General features: G+C 36.0%; 1 pseudogene; it reads right to left on the minus strand.

Moving 5' to 3' along the window:
• Positions 1-2679: 2679 nt before the first annotated feature.
• On the minus strand, positions 2680-3705 carry LOC149219609 (conserved oligomeric Golgi complex subunit 8 pseudogene; annotated as a pseudogene).
• Between the last annotated feature and the right edge of the window lie 17486 nt (positions 3706-21191).

Here is a 21191-nt window from a genome sequence, read left to right on the forward strand (position 1 = left end):
TGGACCTCCCATAACCAATGTTAATGGAAAACCATATACATAATATGGTTATGACATGGACGGGTTATGGTTGAATGGAGTGTTATATTTAGTATAATGGGTATGTCGTTATGTTTAAAATAAACCAACGTGCCAATGGTTTTTGGGTGCATACCAGTGATATCATATGGTTGAAACAATACCATATGGTTATTAATATATTCCAACGAGACCACGTGGTAAAATATGACCACGACAAAATGAAGGGGATACGAAGAATCAACACGTAGGCTAAAAGGGGACTTGAGCCCAGATAAACACAAGAATCGAGGAGGTATATTCTGTGGCATATTGTACAACATATCCCAAAGAATATTTGAAGTATATTCCGATCTATTGTGGCACACAATTTGAGGAAGAAGTGATAATCCATAACCTTGTCAAGTTTATATTCATTTTTCTCAAAATTTCGCAAGGAATCCACTCCAGTGAAAATTAGGATTCAAGAAACAAATTTTTGGGTGATCCCCATATGTGAGGTATTTCCATGTATATTTCCATTATTTTGCTAAGATAATATAGAGGCCTCTCCACTTTGAAGTTGGGCCCCTAGATGTAGCTCACACATTGTGAGTGAACTCCGTTAACAAATATTGGTGCATTGTCTATGTTTCCTTGATTTTGTGTTGCTTCTTCATGGATGTTGCATTTATGTAATTTTCATGCTCTTTTAGAATTTATGTTTAACATCACCGAAAAAAGATCACGGATTAGAGGACAACCGAATTTTCACTTCTTGGATTATTTCTTTGTCACTTCTAATCAGCAGCATATCATCCACATGTGACACCAAGTAAATAAGAAAATCACCAAATAATTTGAAATATACGCAATGATATGCTTTTCTCCTTGTGAAGCCAAGTCACAATAGATAAGTATCAAAATTTTGATACCACATCCTTGCTGATTTCTTTAACCCATACATTGACTTTTCAACTTCTATATGAGCTCTTTCTTTCCTTTAACAAAAAAACCTTTAGGATATTTTATGTAGATTTATTATTCCACAACCACATATAGAAATTAAGTTTCTTCACATCCATCTGTTCTACTTAAAAATCAAATGAAACAACAACAGATAAAAGAAATCTAATAAAATTTAACATGGTAACATGAGAAAAAATATCACCAAAGTCAATTCCTTCTACTTGGGAATAAAATTTTGTTACGAATTGTTTTTGTATTAATCACTCTACCTTTTGTGTTCAACTTCTTCTTAAATACCCATTTGGTGCTAATGGAACTTATTCCTGTTGACAACTCCACTAGATCCCAAGCCTTGTTTTTGTCTAAGGCTGCTATTTCTTCAACCATGTTCTTTTCCCAAAGTTTGACATTCTCTGAGTCCACTATGTCCCTAACATTTCTAAGATCATCATCAGTAATAAAAAAAGCAAAATTTGAATGGAAATGAGTTGTACTTTTCTGGCTACCTTCTTTCCTGGACCGATCTCCTCAATACCAGAGTATGTAGTTCTTCTTCTTATGATTTCTATTATTTTGTAGAGTTTGATTTATCATTCTTCAATTCAAAATCTATATTTTTTGGTTCATTCTCGTTTGTTGGACACCTGATCCTCTAAGGGTTGGTGTGGAAGTTGAATAGTCTAAGGAAGTCCAAGAGACCTTGGAATACGAAACCAAAGGTCATATGAATGTACTATAAATTTATATCATTTGTTAATAATAGATACACTCTCATGTTTATCATTCATCTTCTATTGCTGCCATGTATGTGTTTAACATGGTATCAGAGCTATAGGCGAATTTCTGCCCTGCTCAAATTTGAGCCACTAATTGTGACCTCTCTGTGCATGTCAGTTTTGCATTCCGCAGATAGAGCTTTCATTATTGTGTACATGCCTATTTCATGTTGTGCACTGTCAGGCTGACCTCTCAGCAAGATTCGTGCTGGGTTCTCTATCCAGGGTCTCAAATAGCAAAAACGCCTCTACCATATTCTCTGCACATTTAACGCCTTTTGCGATTGTTCTAAGACTCTGCTACACTAACGCTCCCTCATCATGAAATAGGCTGGTCCTAATAGTGCTATGCATTCTGACAACACAGGCTTAGTTGTTATTGTATTTTGATTAATTGCTTGGTCGATAGACAGGCCGCCTGGTGTTTGAATCCGATGCAATAGCAGTTGTTTAACCTGGTAGTTGAGAAGAAACGGGCCGGGGAGTGAGACTGACTGCCTGCCTCTTGCCTACCCACTTGCCTCATATTCTCTGCCTTATTATACAAAGATATTTGGGAGTCACCTTTGGGGGTTTGCGTGGATCAATAGGCTTCGTGTTTGATTCCGCTGCACCACTCGTGTTCAATGAACATACATAAGACAAGAACGCTGGGAGTAGTGAGATGAATATTCACATGGCTCTGCGATAAGGAATATCACTGGAACGAGTTGAGGAAGTCTAACTGGTGGTTAATAGAGGTGGAAGTCTAAGCAGCGAAGACATATCGATGGACTGCGCTCTGGTCCCTCGACATACCACACTCGGCTTCTTTGATACCTCCAGGCATAGGTAACTCCTCACTGCACTCCCACAACACCTTTCGGTTGACCTACCGCAGTGAGTCATACAACACACTACTCCTAAACGCTGTATTGTTATCCTCCCTACCACCGGTTCACAACACAAGCTGAAAATTTTCAACTGTAGCAGCCATATTGCGCACAAATAAATTATGCACTGAGGCTTCAAAAAGGGAAGGAAGCAGACCTCGGAAATCTAATCCAACCCAACCGAGGCTCATTGCACAGTACATGCATTACTCAAGAATAATTGCTAATGATACACCTTCAGTTGTTTTTGGTAACATAGTTTGAAGTGTATTTAAATGTGAAGTTATCCTGTGCATAGCCCAACTGAAAAGTAGACCACCATCATAGTTCTCTTCATTCCCAGACGTGTCATCAGCAAATATAGCCCGGTATTGTGTAACAACATCAAAAAGATGCACTCTGTGGCAATCTGCCATTCGTTTTAAGAACTCATATACATTCCCTTGGTCCAAATCGTCAATGATAGTTGCAAGCCATTCAATAACTGTAAGTGCATTTCATGCTCATTAAATACTCCTAAACGACGAAGGTATCCAATCACTCGAAGACATTTCGGCAACTGAATATTTGCTCTAAGTCTCTGAAGAAGTTGTGATAGCATAGATTGTGTTGTTTGCCTAACTTCTTCTGCTAATGATTGAATCACAGGTAATTTCGAATGCATGGTTGCTAACTTCAGGACAAAAGCTTCTAAGTCAAGAGCCTCATCATAATTTTCATTTCGTACACACGTGTCCATAAGCTAAGGAATTTCAAGCAAATCAAGTAGTGTACTATGATTTGCTAGAAGAGTACGGTTTAACCTTCGCTTCCTTAATATTTGCGGAGCTGAGTCCATAAACTCACTGCATCCACTAGTAAGCCTTGGCACTTATGATATCAGTGACTCGAAATGTTTGTCAATTGAACTCACTTCTTCCCTAACTGACTATAATGCGTCAGATGCAGTAATGAATGCTCTATAATTACCAAAATCGACCTCTTGCATTTGATTTCTTAAGCACTATGCATTGTATCCCTTGTGCTGCATTTTCCAAGGGGAAAAATTTAGGGGCCATGGCTCGTTGAGGATTTGAAACCAATGACGCCATTACTTTGCAAACAAATGTTAAATTTGAAGAATTATTGAATTTTGACCTTCCAAAAAGGGGCTTGAAAAATCACAGCGTTAAAGATACTTCATTGATCGTTTCAGAATATTCCTAATTTTAGCACTAGATGAAGGTACTTGATTCTTTTGAAGCTTTAGTTCGGCAATAAAAATAAGTTCGTAGGGTTCGATCCAGCTTCCTTGGAATTGATTATCTTTGGTATCTTGATGACACAAACCAGGCTCTACTAGAGCTGTCGACAAATTTCATTTGCAAAGAAAGTCAAAGATTGACTCTCTTTTTCACAGAGTGAGTAGTTTGAATAATTTGAGAAGTAAGTACATTGCAACAACGAGTCATTTGCTGCGTTGAAATTGATACTGCGCTATCTGCTACAGTGATTTGGTGATATTGGTATCCTTCTATTCATATAATAGTTGTAGCTATTTATCATTTTATAGGACAATTTGTAGTTGAAGATAAGAGCATTATATTGGTTTGAAATGGATTGAATGGATGATGCATTGAAACTACTAAATAATTTAATACATTCCACAGTTGATGAGATGGTTAAGATCAACAAAACCTCTCTTTCCAATATTAAAATTTGTCTCCAAAATGCACAAGAGAATATTGAGTTTTTGCAGCTTGAGACAAAGCTACAACAAGAAGAGCTACAACATGGTAAGCATCATTATATTCAGAACATTGAGATAAACTCCCATATTGTTGAAGTTCATTCAGATTTAGTACCCAATGAAGCAACAGTTGTACATGCAGATGTAGAAATTCAGTCTGCACTTCCCAAGTCAGTCGTCAGACCTTGGGAAGAGCTTGTCCATAACAAGCACATAATAGGTCTCGGATATGATAGGTTTCCTTTCATATTCCAGATTACTCAAAGCCCATTCAGTTTCAGAGTGCTGGATTCCTTCATGATAGTTCACCTTCAGTTGTTCTAGATTCTGCTCCTCTTCCACAACAACAACAACATATTGTGAAATGCCAACACTATGACTGAGTTGGCCATATGAAAGATCACTGTTTTGATCTTCATCCATGTAAGCACTGTCATAAAACCAGTCATTCTTCAAACAGATGCTTCAGAAACAAACCTCCTGCAAGAACAAAGATTCATTTTGGATGGATCGCTTCTTGGCAATGGGCTTCAACAACCAAGAAGATATTTTGCTCATACAACATGATTTGTTCTCGAGTATTGAACAGTCTTGCAGTTGAGTTTTCTTCATCTTCTCACCTTGTATCTGACAGGGGGGAATTGATGGTCATCTACAAGCTTCAAAGCAACATCAAGCGAGCCTAAGCCACAACAATTGAGTTTTAGGTTGAGGTTCTCCCTTTTAAGCGGGGTGAGACCTCCCTTTATTGGTTGAAGGTTTCCCTCTTCAAAACATCAGGAGCACTTCCTCTAGTAGAATACTTGAGCTTCATGCTAGAATTGGAAGAGTTCTAGGAACTGCGCTAAGCATTCCAGTGTTGGTGGTCATCCTTAAACCACATCCCTTATACCAACATTTCAGAGAGCACATTCAGCCTAATGCTGCCATGCATTTTTTGCATGTTTTGTATTACAAATCTCTTCTTGGACTCATACATAACCCTTCGGATTAAGGGGGTGAATGTTGGACACCTAATCCTCTAAGGGTTGGTGTGGAAGCTGAATAGTGTAAGGAAGTCCAAGAGACATTGGAATATGAAACCAAAGGTCATATGAATGTACTATTCATGTATATCATTTGTTAATAATAGATACACTCTCATGTTTATCATTCATCTTTTGTTGCTACCATGTATGTGTTTAACATCCTTTATGTTTGACCGCATATTTGAATTCTCTAAATACTACATCTCAACCATACACTACCTTCTTAGTTTATGGGTTCCAAAGCTTATAACCTTTCAGACCATATTTACATCCAAAATATATACACTTTTTAGTTTTCTTATCTAGGTTACTCCTATTCTTCTTTGAAACATGTACATAAATATCACAACCAAACACCGTGATAAATTTAAGAGAATATTTCTTATCAGTCCATACCCCATGTGGAGTCTTATCATCTAATTCCATTACCTCTTTCCATAATTCCTATCCTAACCCGACACCACTAAGCATGCTTCTTACTTTCTCCATCAATGTTCCATTCATCATTTCTGCAACTCCATTCTATTCAGATGTGTATGAACTATTCTTATGCCTTGCGATACCACACTTCTTAATATAGTGCCTTAATAGAGCACCCTATCACCATCTATCCAAGGCCCCATGGACTTTTATTTTTTTACTTTTAAATTTTATGTTTTATGAAAAATATTTAATTAAAATTTTTACATAATTAATATTGATATAAAAATTCCCATGAATCTTTAAAATTTATTGTTATTCTTAATATTTTTATGAAAAATTTTGCAAGTTTGTTTTTAATTGCACCCTATTCAACTCAATATGATAGAGATGTTGTATTGTAATGTTTAACATTTTGACTTAGTAAAATTACATAACAATAAAATAAAATAAAATAAAAAAATAAAAAAATAGATTAATATAATGTAATATAAACATTTTAACTAGGTCAAAATAAATAAAAACATTAAATTAAAATAAAATGAAAAGAAAAACAACTTATAAAAATAAAATAATAATAAAAATAAAAATGGCCATGGTATTGACCTGTATTTACGAATGACATTCATGTGAAATATAGCCTATTTAAAAGGTGGAAATTATATTGGCATAGATCCATCTTAACTCTGGAACTACTGAGCGCCAAGAGGGATCAAATATCTTGATATGCAAACCTCTTTTAGAGTCAAAAAGGATTGGACCCCTCTCAACCCTTAGTAGATCCATAATTAAGATAGATCTAAGCTTATTATATAATATACAACTTTAGTATCTTTATTCTATACTTGCTATATGATAAATGGTAATAGATCTTAATATGTTGACTTCTAATGAATTTCAACCACCATAATTATATTTTAAAGATTTATTTATTATTTATACATTTTTTTAGTTATGTTACTGATTAATAAATTATAAATATTTGATTTTAAAATTTTATAATTAGAATAAGAAAACTGTAATTCATTATATTTAAAATAAAATTGATGTAAAATTAAATAAACAATTTATTATTATTTTTTAAAATAATATAATTTTCTCATTTTAAATAACTAATTTTAAATTATCATTTGTTGTTTTTAGTGTGACTTTTTGGAGTTTCTGGTGTCAGAATCTACGGAAAAATTTGAGGTGAAACCTTGATTTGTGTTATTTAAACTAGTTTTTTGACTATATATATGGATTCAACACCTTGAAAAACCCTAAGACACTTCTATTATGCAGGGGTTGTCCATCAAACTTGTGATTTCAATGAATTTGTGCGGGATTTTAGAGAAATTAGACTGGAAAAATCCACCGGAAAAACGTCCAAAAAGTCGACTCGTTTTATAACCGTATATATATATATATATATATATATATATATATATATATATATATATATATATATATATACCTTGCATTTGCTAGATTTATATCTTCATAAGATTTTTTTTTTTCAGAAAGAAAAGCAATATATTATATTGAGTAAATATATACATCATATTCTGTGATAACAGAGAGAAGATCTCCAGTCATAGGAGACTAAACTGATGAAAAACCAAATATGTCAAATTATGACAAATAGCTGATAGACCTATAAAGCAAGAACATAGAGCAGCATATAGAAACATATGAAATATATATCATCAGCTTTGCCTGATGCTGATAGACCTATAAAGCAAGAACATAGAGCAGCATATAGAAAATATATGAAACATATATCATCAGTATTGCCTGAATGTGCTACTGATATGGAATGATGACAAAATGAAACCAAAAAAGAGCAGATGGAGAGGAACCCATAGCCTCAAAGCAGAAGTTAGAGGAACCCATAGCCTCCCGCTGGAACAGCCACCTGGAGCAGACAAAGAAAGAACCTGGAAACCCCCAAAAACGAAGCTCTTTGCGCCCTACCAAACTCCAGCCTTTGACCAATCATCCAATGGATTGATAGAAAGCGAAGAGCCTACACAGAACAGTCTTGAAGGGGATGTTTGAATCTTCAAAATTTTTTGAATTCCTCCACTTCCAAACACACCATATTGTGATTGGAAGGATTGGACGCTTTGTTGCTTCTTGTCTTCCCCACCAAGCAAAAGCTGCATTAACAGAAATGAAATTTAGATGAGGAAAAGAAAAAGAAGAAGCCAGTTCATACCAGATTTGTTGGGCTACCACGCATTTGAAGAACATATGATAGTTTGTCTCCTCCTCTGCATTGCATAACACACATCTGCTGGGACCATGCCAAGATCTCTTCCTCAAGTTTTCCCATGTTAAATTCTTGTTGTAAAAAACTAACCATGAGAAGATGATCACTTTGAGAGGACAGCCAAGTTTCCACCAATATACCGGAAAGATCTGTCTTGCAGGCATAATTTTTTTGGAGACGAGATCAGAATAGATGTCTTTAACTATCGCAACAGAATGAGAGTGAGATAAGGACCACACCACATGATCGTCTTTTTCGGCACGTTTCAAGCCTCCTTCAACAAGAGCATTCTTCAAGTTATCCCAGAGAGAAAGCAAGGCCTGAGGAAGGCCAATGTCAGTTGCATCTTTCAATGAAGGTGAAAAACCTCTCCATTCCTCAATAATCCTGTCCCAAGTAAAAATACCCATTCTGTGAAGAAAACAGAGAAGAGGAGCCGGAACCTGTAGATTACCCCTAAAGCCAGCAATTGGGTCAATGCCAATGAAGATTTTCCTACCAGAAAAGATCTTCCATTTTAGATTATTAAAGAAATATTTCTGAATTTTCCTGAAGCTGAGCCAAATTGCAGACCCCTGTTTTATTCCAATGGAGCCGAACCTAAACCAGTACTCCAAGCATCTTCCTTTTTGATACTTGTGGCGAATGATTTCACTCCAAGGATTTGTGCCAAAAATACCTCTCCATAAGGATTTACAGACCAGAGCTTTTCCGAAAATCCTTACATCCATCAGACCCCAGCCCCCGAACTTTTTTGGCAGAGTTAAGTGATTCAATTTAGACAGATGGATCTTACCTCTTTCTGCTTTGGCCCCCCAAATAAAGTTGGATGAAATCCTGTTCATGGCCTGGATAATACTGACCGGGAGCAGATACAGGTGTGCCCAGTATACCGACATTTGCATCAAGACTGTTTGAGTAAGGACTACTCTGCCTCCCAACGATAAGGATCTGTATTCCCACGACGAAATCTTACTAAAAAATCTTTCAACAAGCCATCTCCAATCTCTCTTTGAATAAGCCTTAGCTTTAAGGCGGAAACCCAGATACTTAATACCTTCGGACAATGGTCTTGTATCAATTCCAAAGAGCTGAGAGATCCATAAGGACGTGTCCTCGTCAGTTCCATTATGATACAGGAGCGATTTGGCCTTATTGATAACCAACCCTGTGGCCCTTTGGAAACGGTCAAGAATATTCTTAATACACATCCAGGAGGCTTTGGACATCATTGCAAATAATAACACGTCGTCAACAAACAGGTTATGAGAGATATATATTTGCTTACATATCTTTACCGGAGCATAAGCTTTTTCCTCCACTGCGCGGTTGATGTGCAGACTCAATGCATTCATGGCCAATATGAAGAGGAGAGGCGACAGTGGACAGCCCTGTCGAAGGCCTCGTTCCGCCCGAAAGAAAGATGAGGGAATGCCATTAACAATAACTGCATAGTTTACATTTTCGATACATGCCATTATCCATCTAATGGGGCCGGGATTCATACCAATTTTCACCAAGAGACATTGCAAATATCCCCAGTCCAATACATCGTATGCTTTCTGTAGATCAATTTTCATGATAGCAGCATCAGTTCTATGCATGGACATAGAATGTAAACATTCCTGTGTGCTGGCGACGGCATCGAGAATATTACGACCTTTTAAAAAAGCATGTTGATTAAGAGAGAGACAGGATGCCAACGTCCCTTTAATTCTTTCTGCTATAATCTTTGTAATAATCTTGAAAGTTATGTTGCATAAAGAGATCGGCCTGAAGTCCAGAAAAGATTCGGGCTCTCCCTTCTTTGGAATAAGAGCAATGAGAGTGGAAGTGGTGTGATTGTGAATGTTGCCCGATAATCTGGAAGCTTCCACCATGCTTAGCAAATCCATTTTGAAGAGGTCAAAAAAATGGATCAAGAAGTCTATTGTCCATCCGTCTGGTCCAGGGGATTTATCCTTCTTAAAGGATTTCATAACTCCAAGAAGTTCACTTTCAGAGACTGGTCTAAACAGAGCTTCATTCTTCTGTTGATCAAACATTTCTGTGACCAGGTCGATGCTCCACCGAATATCGCTGAAAGCAATATCATTACTTCTGCAATATTGTTTTTTGAAGAAGCTAATAGCCTGCTTTGTGATGTCCTCCTGAGAAACAACATAGCCACCCTTGTCGTTCTTTATTTTCCATATGTAATTTCTAGCTCTCCTTGCATTTGCATAGTTATGGAAAAACTTAGTATTTTTATCGCCTTCCCGTATCCATAAAGCTCTGCTTTTGAGCCTCCACTTTGCTTCCTCCTGTTGCAACAGACTAAGTTTTTCCTTCTCCAGATTCCTTAAACGACTCTTCATCTCGATTGTGCATGAGGCATAATCAGTAGATGCCAACAACAAGTCCATCTCTTGTTGAATTCTCTGTAGGTTCTTTTTATCCTTTTGATGTTTTTGAATCTGCCATTTTTTCACCAAACTCCTTATCTCGGCCATTTTTTCTCTAAAGGTAGAGAAGATGAATAGCTTGTCCCTGTCCTTAATCGCTTTCCATGCGTTTTGAATATATTCATTGAACGCAGAATCCTGTAGGAGACCTCTGTCAAACTTAAATGGATATCCCCTTCTGAAAAGATTTCCAGGCCATGTTAAAAGAATGGGACTGTGATCTGATATCATAACATTTTCCACAGATAATCTTGGCATACCCATATTTTCGATGAGGCTAATATGAACAAAAAACCGGTCAAGTCTTTTAGCTATATAAGCCTTGCCCACTCTACCATTTGACCAGGTCGGTTTCATCACGACAGGATTAACATCTACCATATTCCTATTGAGCATCTCAGAATTAATGAGATCAGCAAGAGCATTATTTAACTTCCCCTGTCCCCATACCTCATCAGATTTCAATGCCACATTCAGATCACCCGCAATAAGGAGATGGTCAATGTCAAAAAGGTCTGTGGCAAAAAATCTTTTCCAGAAAGGAACACGGGATTTGTATGGCGCATATAAATTGAGAACATTGATAGGAAAGACGCATCCTCTGATGGAAGCCGCAATAATGATCCCTGCATAGCATTTATACGCCTTGGCTCTTACACGAGCCGGATCCCACAGAGTAGCCAATCCCCCAGATAATCCATTAGCCTCTGTAGCAACCATGAACCAAGTTGGGAGCATTTTCCGGAAATATGTTAAAGTGTCCTCCTTTTTGTGCATGGTCTCCTGGATAAGGATTATAGCAGCCCTGGAATGGAAAAAGAAATTTTTTAGCGTTATATATTTGGGATCAACGCCAAGACCCCTTATATTCAAAGATATAATGGGGATCATTTGGATGATTCGGCAGCCATTCTTGCTCTAAGGGGCTGTGACTCGGACTCATCATAAATAGGCACCTCAACCAAAGACAAATTTCTAATGCCTGAATCAGTAACTATAGTTCTCCCTCTAAAGTGTCTACTACCCCCTCTACTTTTCTTCCGGACCGTAATGTTCCTTGCTGAATTCAGACTAATAACAGGCGAGACATTAGGTCCAGGCTTATGAATCGTGAGAGGCTCCAGTTCGAGAGATTCCCTATTAAGCAAGTGATCCAGATCACTGTCAAAAAGATTGACAGGGGATGATGCCGGGGAATTTAAAGGGGTAGGCCCGACACATTGTTCTTTCCCTTTGTTGGTGCTCGGTCCAGCATGTTCAGGATGCGGTGATGAGGATGAAATTGAAATGGGAATAGAACCCACAGAGAAATCTGCCCTCTTTGGAATCCCTTGATGAGAGTCAGAGAGAAAGTCCTTTTGTTGCATGGGACTCGGTGATGGAACAGGGCTATCATCTCTCAGCTCAGTAAAGGGGGAGGTAAGGATCCCTGTCATGGTATGGGTGATAGGGCTTTTGGAGGAGTTTGGACGACCAGCAAAGGACTCAGGGAGCACAAACGGACCACCCGATTGATCACGTGGAGACTCAGAATTTCTAGGATTGTGGAGCGGAATTGTCGGGGAGAATGGAGAGGATGGACTGTCATTGACGAGAGACTTTTTCCTGAGCCGTCTGTATCCATATAGTTTGGCACTGGGACAGTTTTTAACTAAGTGGCCCGTTTTCCTGCAAGCAGCACACCTGAATGGTATACCCCAGAAATCCAGACGTTGATTAATAACCTGATTCTTCCAACTTATCTCAATATGGTCTGGATAGCCTCCCCTAAACGGCCTCTGAATGAGAATCCAGGCAATTCTTTTGTCCTTTTCGCCCAGGCACCAGGGGTCGACATAGACAAACCGACCTATAGCATTGCCGATCACCTCCAAAGATTCTTTGGACCAGAGTTCCAGGGGAAGGTTCGGGCATTTAACCCAAATAAGATTATTCACAGGAGTGTTTTTTAAAGGATTAAAGCCAATGTACCATCTATACAGAGCAAGAAAACTCCTATTATATACCCATGGTCGACTCTGGATGGCTTCAGCATCTGCTGCATTTAAAAAGTGGAAACAATACCACTCTCTCATTAGGCTTGAAATAACCGGAACATAGCCAATGACTGATTTCCAGAAACCGGCCAGCCACTTCCTCATGTCAGAGTCAGACATTTCTGGGAAATGCCATTTTCCTATAAGCGCCTTGCTCTGCAAACTCTCAATTCTGTCATCAAGCTCAGCAATCTCGATTCTTATCGCCTGTGGGGGGGGAGAAGTTTTGGCGGGTTTATGCTGCTTATTATAGTTACGACTCTTACCTTGAATGAGATTATCGTCCCGAGACATTGATGGCTTGACCACCAGGTCATCTAAAGATGCCAGAGTGGCAGCAGACCAGGCATGTTCAGCGTCCATGGTGGCCTTGATAAGGTCGTCCGTGGCGATGGCGTCATAGACCCCCTCCATGCACCGCCAAATAGGGAATCCTCGAAAAGAGAGGACAATCTGGAAAGATCCACTTCTCAGTGAGGACAATTGGGAAGGATCCAATTCTGAGGAAAGGACCCGATCTCTGTAGGAGCCTGTCAGTCAATATCAGTCTCGCCCTATGGGATATAAATGTCGAAGCATATGAGGAGAGGATAAGGACGCTAAAGGAGAGGAATCAAGTACAAATCATGACAGAACCTTCTGCATAGAATGTTCAGAAAGTAACGTCTATGCCAAACATGATCCCAAAAAGGATATAATTCGGATTTAGATGTAAGGACACGTACAGGGATATTTAGCAGACTTAACTCCTACCATAATGCGTGGACCAATTTGAAAATCCAAAGCATGACGTAACTGAAACCGGTCGTCGGGAAAGGAAGATCCAGGAGGATGGAAGACCGGGAAGGCCGGAATTCGATATGTAGACCTCTGAAAGAGACACTGAGAGCTATGATGAAGGCTCATCACAGTCCAAACAGCAACAATAGACCTTGATAACACACCACCAATGACCTATTTTGAACCTTACATCGGTGCAAGGTTGATATATGACAAATAAGTTCCTGAGTCTATGAAGAAATGTTTTTAACATCATGATGTTTCTACATCTAAGACCATTGTAAAATATACTGCAAAACACTTACAGTCAAGTATGTAAAAACCTTTACGACAACTAGAACGGAGGACAAAAACTACCTTAGAAATCTAGAATCTCAACTGGCAGAATCGTGTAAAAAAACCAGAGCTTAGATAAGGAAAAAGAAAACACTGACCTGGAGCCAGAGCCGAGGCACCCCGCGCGTGGACACCCTATGAGACAAACAACAGCCATCCATCCAATATCTCGTAAGCAGGAGAAGTCTTCTGAACTGGAAAATTTAATAGAAGTCATGCAGGTTAAAAGCAAAAGTTTCTGCACAGAGAGGGTGGCGAAGCAGGCCTGAGCTTATGAAGGAGGAAGAGTCTGAAAACTGCACAGAAAAACGGTTAAGGAGAAAACAGAAGTTTATGTGCAAAGCTCAGGAGTCGAGCTTCAGAAAGGTGGCGGAGCAGGATCTATGCAAAAAAGAGCAGGACCAGCGCAAAAACCCGAGTAATGAGGAATGCGAGAAGATTTAAACTTGTCCCAGTTGATGACACCCGCTCCCCACGTTAGTGCATGCCTGTGGGACGTGTCGCAAGGAGATGGCTCCCGCTCAAACCACTGAAAGCTCAAGCACTTCCGGAGGATTTCACGTCTCGCGCCGGGATTGGGCAGTCTGTAGGCGCTGTTTGCTCGGCTGGTTCCACGCGTCGCAGGTGCTCGCTCCAAGCTCCTCTCTCTGTCCCATACATGGTGTTGTCAATACAATACAAATCAAACCTTATATCTTCATAAGATATAAATTGATATTTTCATAAAAATCTCCATTTACTTGAAAATTTTCAAATTGAATAATTTTATCATTTATAATTTGAATATTTAATCTAGGACTTAAACATGATGTATTAATATATTAACACTTTTAAATAATGAAGTATGAATAAATTTATTCTTTATAATATTGGCAAAATTCATTGCTCAAATTTTATTTATTCAATTTTATTTTTTCATTTAATGAATTGAGATTCTGTGTAGTGTTATTTTCCAGAGTCATCGCATTCATGTTTGTTGGAATTGACATTTCGAACCAAACTCTATGGTTCATCATCAAAATTAAATCCATGAGTGAATAAGTTAGAACTCAATAGGTTCAATAAATACAACTAGGATTGGGATGGGAGTGAATGTTAGCCGACAAATTGAATAATGATATAATTAAGTTTAGTTATCATTTATTTATTTATTTTTAATTTTATTAAATTATTTTAGTTTTAGGTTTTTAATTTTAATTTAATATCTAGTTTTCTTTTAAGATTTTATTTTTTTGAATGATTAAAAATATAAGTGTTAACTCTTATAAACAATCATATACAACTATTGATTGAGATATTATATTTGTATTTTTGAAAAAAAATCATGCACAAATTTATTGTTAGGATTGAGATGAGAGTGAATGTTAGCCGACCGATTGAATAATAATATAATTAAATTTAGTTATAATTTATTTATTTTTAATTTTATTAAATTATTTTAGTTTTACGTTTCCAATTTTATTTTAATATCTACTTTCTTTTAAAATTTTATTTTTTTAATGATTAAAAATATAACTGTTAACTCTTATAAACAACCACATACAACTATTGGTTGACTATTATATTTGTATTTTCGAAAAAAAAATCATGCACAAATCTATTATTTCACGAGGTTTGTGCAATTCACCTTTCAATTTTCTAATCAAACCAGTTATACTTTTGCATTTAATGATTTAAAATCATTTATATGTAACATTATATAATCATGATATAATATCTATTTTTATTTTTTCTGATAGATTTAGATTTGAAGGATTCATTTCAACCTTTTTCATTAAGGTGCTGATTAATGTTTAGCCACAAGGCTTTTGGTGTATGATTGAGCTTATATAATGATTTTTATAGCTTACATCCAATGATAAAGCCCATATTGAGCTTATATAATGGATTTTATAGCTTACGCCATAAGCCTTCATTGAACGTCTCTAACAAATTGAAACACTAAGTCTATAAATTACTCGAAGATTGTAATATCACCACACCAAATATTATGACCTTTTATTGTGGATTTACAAAGCAATCATGATTGGGAGTCTTCATGATTGGGAGTCTTCATTGTAAGTGATATTTTGATTAAAAGAAAGAAATAAAGAAGGAAATTATTTTAACATTTACGAGGTTAAAGATAGTTTATGGGATAGATTGCTTCTTCATTTGCTTGATGTATTCGGCCCTTTTTCTGTGAAGCTTCAAAATAAGTGCTCCTAGCTTCTTGACAAACCCCTCACTAAATAGATTATCCCAAGAACTAGCTTCCAGCATATCTGCATAACTTTTCCTGTTGTCTTTGAATATCTCACATTCTAAAATGAAATGTTTTTCTGTTTCCACTTTTCCGGAAGAACAAAAAATGCATACTCTTTCCTCCCACACTTCCTTTGGCCTTTTCCAGCGCCCTGTTTCACAACGGAGCTGATGAGAATTAGTCCTTAATTGAGCAATAAGAATTTTGGCTCTCCAAGAGATATTGGCCTCTATGTATGCTTTTGGTTGATGACTATCAATTATATTAAACACTTCAATATAGTAATTTTTCTTTCTTCCTAGCTCCTTATCCCAAGTACGCTTATAGAACTTTTCCATAACAAAAACTTTTATCTCTTTGTTGTTTATGGGACACGCGTTCAAGCAAATACCCTATTTACTAAACCATTTGTTATTTTGTTGCATCCAAGTTTTTTTTCTCTTGCATAATCTATCATTAAAGACGACCTTAGACCATCTACCCTCTTCCATTTGCTCAACTTTTTTTAAATACCTTATGACTCGCACCATAGCAATTGCTTCAATAGGAGTAGTCCATGTTTCACTTAACAAGATACCATAAGGAACTACACTTTTAATTTTAAATTTGTTTGTAATCAAATGCTTCTGAATTTTCTCAATTTGTCTCCACTGCATGTTGGATGTACTGTTGGCCCGTAGTTCACAACCATAGAGAATCACTAGAATCACTAGAAGCCCAAAAATAGTTTGAGTGGTTTTCCAGTCCCATAACTCTGCCTCTCTACACCTATTTTGAAAAGCATAAAATGCTTTCTAACCCCCCAAATCTCTTTTCTTTCTACAACCATTCCATCTTAGATTTTTGTTGAAGTCAATTTCGAGGTATTTGTAATTCGCAATTTCTTCCAGAATGTTGCCTTCAAAGTAGAACTTATGCTGGTTATGTTTTCTTTTCTTAGAGAAGACCACTACTTTCGTTTTGCTGATATTGACTTGTATCCCCACACTTCTACAAAAATGCTCAAGGGATAGTAAGTGTTCTTGCAAACCAAGAGCCGATTTAGCAATCAGAATAAGGTCATCTACATACAAAAGAAGCCTTATAACAAACTTGCCCAAATATATACCATCACCCCCTTGTGAATTTAACCACTCCTCAAGATTGTCAATATATAAACCAAAAAGGGTAGGAGATAATGGGCAACCTTGCTTGACCCCGATATCACTTCTAAAACTTTCAAAAATGCCTACTGAAGTTCTAATTTTGACTTTCACCTCTTCATACAGCCTATGTACAACTGCTCTCAAATGTTTAGGAACCCCAAGTTCCTCCATTTTGTGTCAAAGCTTATCCGTAGGAACCGAGTCAAATGCTTTTCTGAAATCAACAAAACAACAAAAGACTTCTTCCCTTTTCTCCCAAACTTTTTCAATGATGTGCCTTAAAGTTATACAATGATCAACTGTGAAATGTTTAGGTCTAAAACCTGCTTGCCTTTTAGCATACTTATCTCTTTCTTATTGTGAAACTCCGATAAGTTACAACCCTGCAATGGAGTGCAATGAGATACATTGTTGCAAAATGCGAACAACCACAACATCACTAATATATGAAAATGATGCACATTGCAATCGCACTATATTAAAAGGCGAACCATGGAAGCATCTTTGCAGTGTAATATTGATGTTGATGTGACAATGGCATAAATTAATTCAATAGAATATGTAGAAAATAAAAGTAAATACCAATAACAGAATCCTGTAATGTTACTTCTTACGAATCAAAATATTATAAATACTAAAATTTGTAAATTAAAAAAAATTACATAATCTTTATTAAGATATAGACAGATACAAAGTGTCATAAATTCATTTCAATTTCAATGCTTTTCTCTATTTAGAAATTTCCATAATTTTTTTTTAATAAATTCATAATCATGATAAATATATTTTAATTTATATAAATGATGTAAAAAATAAAATAATTCATTTTTTAATTTTTATGTCACTGAAACATCAAATGTTCCAAGAATTATACAAATCTTTTTATTTATAAATATTCGTTTTATATTTGTTATATCAACATCTTTTCCCATCATTGAGTCTACGTGGACTTTACTAGATGAACAATACATTAATACATAGGTTCATATAAGAGGTTAAGGAAAGAGCAAAAATGAAAAAAAAATATTGTACAATATTTAAGGTAGAAATGTTTCTTTATTATACATAGCAATATATGTAATTTTTTTGGGGGGACATTTTTGGCGCATGGGGTTTACTGGTCTTTTAATTGGAATCCCATGACCCAATCATCTTCCCCGTGTTCACAAAGCTATGAAATTAAAGTACACATGGTGTGGATTTAAACCTTGAATCTTACAATTTACATAATTTTTCATAACATGACGATCACCAATTGAGTTGCCTCTTGTGAGTGTGGTGGGGAGTTAATGTTAAAATATATCAATACTTTAATAATTGTTTTAAAACATCGGAATACACCAAAAAAATCAATGAAAATCAACAAGTGCAGGTCAGAGTGCTGGATCACCATTGATTCGCAGGAGTACTAGATTTAACAGTGTATGTGTGGTGGAGACCCCCAGGTTGATGTTTAGCAGGGCAGGGGTGGGGATTCGAGCCCAAATCACTCATAACTAATCAACATATCAAATCTATCACGCCCCCTCCCCAAAATTCCAAACCGATGTGGGGGAGTTTACCAGTGGTTTGCTAAAAGTGATTTTCTGTTGTTGGCAGGGGCAGGGGTGCATAATGAAGCATGAGATTCAATGGACAAGCGACCATAGTAGAGCCACGTATATCTGGATTATAACTATGATCTATGGCTATAAGTTATTTTGACATGATATCTTTCTCAAGTTTTAACACAAAGAATGTGGGCGAAAAAGTAAAACCATGTAAAACTATCTTTTATGTGTATGTGAGAATCAAATTCATTTTTCCTGCTTTTGAAGGGAGGTCAAACCGCTTTAAGTGTAGGGTGAAACCACCCTAGTTTTTCCCATGCTTTGTACTTATTTATTGTTTTAGGGTCCACCATACACCATCTTGAATTAATAATCAACACCATGCTAATGTGTTTGGTTTGTTTAAGATTATAAATCATGTTTAATATATTTTTAATCAAGTTTGAAATGATCTATGACTATAAGTTATTTCAACACAGTAACTTGCTCAAGTTTTAACACAATGAATGGGGGTGAAAAGGTAAAACCATCTTTTATGTGCATGGGCCAATTAGATTCATTTCACTCGTTTTGGAAGGGAGGTCAAACCACTTTAAGTGTGGGGAGAAATGACCCTAGTTTTTCCCATGGTTTGTACTTATTTATTGTTTTAGGGTCCACCACACACTATCTTGAATTAATAATTAATAACGAGTTAATATGTTGAAGGTATTTAGCTTGTTTAATATTATAAATCATGTTTAATTATGTTGATGGGCATGTCTATTTTGGAATTAAGTTTCCATAATTTTAATTTAATTATCAATAATTATTAAGTGGATGGTAGAGATTTAACCTCCATGGAATATTTTAGAACATTCTTAGTAGTATACACAAATCAAAGGTTGAGATTTATCCCCAAAGTAGTTATACCCCTTTTTCCATTGTAATGAAATTGATTAATTAAAAAAGTGTGCTATAAACAAATGTCATATGAAATGAGTTATGGTTATTTGGGCATGTGGTATTGATAAGCCATGGTATTGTAACAAATTCTATTGTTGGAGATTTCACAAGAGAACTATGTAATGGATTTTTGGTCCGTCCAACATTTCAGATGCTTACTCAATCCTTCATTAGGGACCAAAGAGCTCAAAACCTTCTGAAATATTGGACAAATTTCTGAGCTTGTTGGTCCTTGATGATGGATGGAGTAACCATCCGAAACGTTGGTTGGATCAAAAATCCATTACAGAGTTCTCTTTCGGAAATCTCCAACAATATGAATAACTGTATATTTAGAAATTAATAATCTCCATGCTAACCATTTAATTTATATCAATGTGTTTTTATGAATAACTGTATATTTAGAAATTAATAATCTCCATGCTAACCATTTAATTTATATCAATGTGTTTTTTTTTTTGTAAGCTTCGGTAGGACCCTCTCATTTTCGAGTATTTACATGTCCGTTATTCACCTCATTTCCGGGGAGGGTAGCACAAGAATCGAACTCAAGATCTCCGGTTCGGTGAGACTTCATTTCCACGGCCATTGCCACTTGAGCTACCCCATGGGGACATAATTTTAATAAAGTTTAAAATAAGTAATTTGATGTTTATTATGGATTGATGTCTATCCACATTTATCAATCATTTAATTTATATCGGTGTGTTAGCATAATTTTAATAAAGTTTGAAATAATTGATTTGTTAAAAGAGGTAATAAAGTTTGAAATAATTGATTTGTTAAAAGTGGTATAAAGTAACAGATCATTGATGAGACCTTGTAATTAAATATTTGTTTAATATTGCTTAAAATATTATTACAAGATTAGTTGTGAGTACAATTTTGTATAATTTTTAAGAAGTACCTTATGTTTATAACTAGTACAACCACATTAAAAATATTAATGTGGTTGATATAACCAAAGGCTTTATAAATATAACAAAAAAAAAAATATTGCAACACGAAGAATGCCTTGCCAATGTACACATTTACCATTAACCATGTATAAAAAGATTATGGGTCAACTTTAACTTGAGAAAAAAAAAAAAAAAGAATTACACATCTTATTGTAAAATGGACCATTTTGCTAAATAAAATTTGCTTATATATTAATTTTCCCATCTAATTAGAATATGAACTTATTAGAATTGGAATAATATCAAATCCCTAGGAAATTGGTGGGTAGGGAGCCATGTGGCACAAATCTAATTTAATTTGAGAAAAAAAAGAATTACACATCTTATTGTAAAATGAACCATTTTGCTAAATAAAAATTGCTTATATAGTAATTTCCCCATCTAATTAGAAAATGAATTTATTAGAATTGGTGGGTAGGAAGCCACAAATAAAAATAAAAAAAGTCAACAAATCTTCATCCACCTTAAATTGAAATAAGAAGCCTTTGGCAATCAAACATCTCAGAACCTCTTCAAACTAAATCTTGCATTTTGTGTAAGGGTGTCCGTCTGTCATAAAAAAGTCAACAAATCCTCATCCACCTTAAATTGATATACGAAGCCTTCGGCAATCAAACATCTCATAACCTCTTCAAACCAAATCTTGCATTTTGTGTAAGGGTGTCCGTACGTCATCAAAGTTGAAATTTTGTTCATGTTGGCCAAA

The sequence above is a fragment of the Pinus tabuliformis genome, chromosome Q, assembly GCF_031772625.1.
Source record: "Pinus tabuliformis cultivar Carrire ecotype Pingquan chromosome Q, CPIR1, whole genome shotgun sequence".
Taxonomy (NCBI): Eukaryota; Viridiplantae; Streptophyta; class Pinopsida; order Pinales; family Pinaceae; genus Pinus; species Pinus tabuliformis.